The sequence below is a fragment of the Myotis daubentonii genome, chromosome 17 (assembly GCF_963259705.1).
Source record: "Myotis daubentonii chromosome 17, mMyoDau2.1, whole genome shotgun sequence".
In the NCBI taxonomy this organism is placed as follows: Eukaryota; Metazoa; Chordata; class Mammalia; order Chiroptera; family Vespertilionidae; genus Myotis; species Myotis daubentonii.
Genome location: NC_081856.1, coordinates 53,991,714 through 53,993,048, shown reverse-complemented (window position 1 = coordinate 53,993,048; position 1,335 = coordinate 53,991,714).

Sequence of the window (1,335 nt, the reverse complement as noted above, 5' to 3'; positions counted from 1 at the left end):
GGATGGAGCCCACACCCAGGCATGTGCCCTTGACTGGAATCGAACCCAGGACCCTTCAGTCTGAAGGCTGGTGCTCTATCCACTGAGCCACACAGGCCAGGGCAGGACCACTTCTGGGACCGCCAGGCTCAGGGCCATCACACCAGGGGAGGCTGTGTGTCTGCGCCTCCCCCACTGGGAACCTCACTCAGAGAGGACAGGCCGGCCCCCCAGTGCACACCCAGGGGCCTGGGGGGCAGGAAGGGGAGGGGTCGTCACAGCAGATGGTGCAGGCTGAGCCCCATGCCCAGCAGGAGCCCCTGGTGCCAGGTCCTGGCACTGAGGCCCCCGGGGGCCCCCGTGTTGCACAGGCTCTTAGAGCAGCAGAGGGCCTTGGCCAGCACCACCATGTTGGGGGTCAGCAGGTCCCACTCAGGGGGGCTCTTGAAGGCGCAGGTGCTGGTGCAGCCCCGGGTGACCCAGGTGCGTTGCTCGGAGCCTGGGGGGGGGGGGGGAGACAGCAGTGCTTAGGAGGGGCTGGCAGCCAGGAGGGTGGGCTTTCCTGGCGTCACCAGGTGTGAGCCTGTGGGGGTGGGGGGCCCTCAGCCCGGGTTCCCAGGGGTGCTGTGCGAGTGGGGGCGCAGGATGTAGGGGAGCAGGCGAGTCCCAGCACCTGCAGGCGCCCGGCCAGGCTCGGCCCTTCCTCGCTCGGGAGCGTGATGGAGGTGGTCAGAGGTCTCTGTGCTGTGTGTCTGCAGGACCTGCCCCCCGCCCCCCCCCCCCGCCACAACCCACACGGGAAGGAGCCAGGAGCCTCCAAGTCCAAGAAGGGGTCCTGTGGGGGGGGGCTCCGTGGACAGAGCGTCAGCCTTTGGACTGAGGGGTCCTGGGGTTCCATTCAGGTCAAGGCCACGTACCTGGGTTGGGGGTGTGTGGGAGGCAACCAATCAATGTGTCTCACATCAGTGCCCCCATCCCTTCCACTCTCTAAAAATCAGTGGAAGAACATCCTCCGTGAGGGAGGACTGGAGGAAGGTCCTTGGGGAGGAGGGGTCCAACCTGAGATCAAAGCTCCAGAGAGAGCCCGCCCTCAGCCAGGACAGCGCCCTGCCCCCCCCCCCCAATCCAAGCCCAGATGGAAGGAGCAGAGAAGGAGGAGAGCTAAGGAGAGGGAGGCCCCACGGAGCCCTGCACCTTTGCACGTTCTCTCCATTTGAGCCCAGCAAACAGGAGAGGGCCTGGGGCTCTGCAAACGCAGGGCCCTCCCTCTTCCTCCTCTGAGCTTCACCCGGAGGGGGGTGGCGGCCGCCAGCGGGACGTGCACCCGGCGCACCCCAGCGTCTCCGCCGCCCGCAG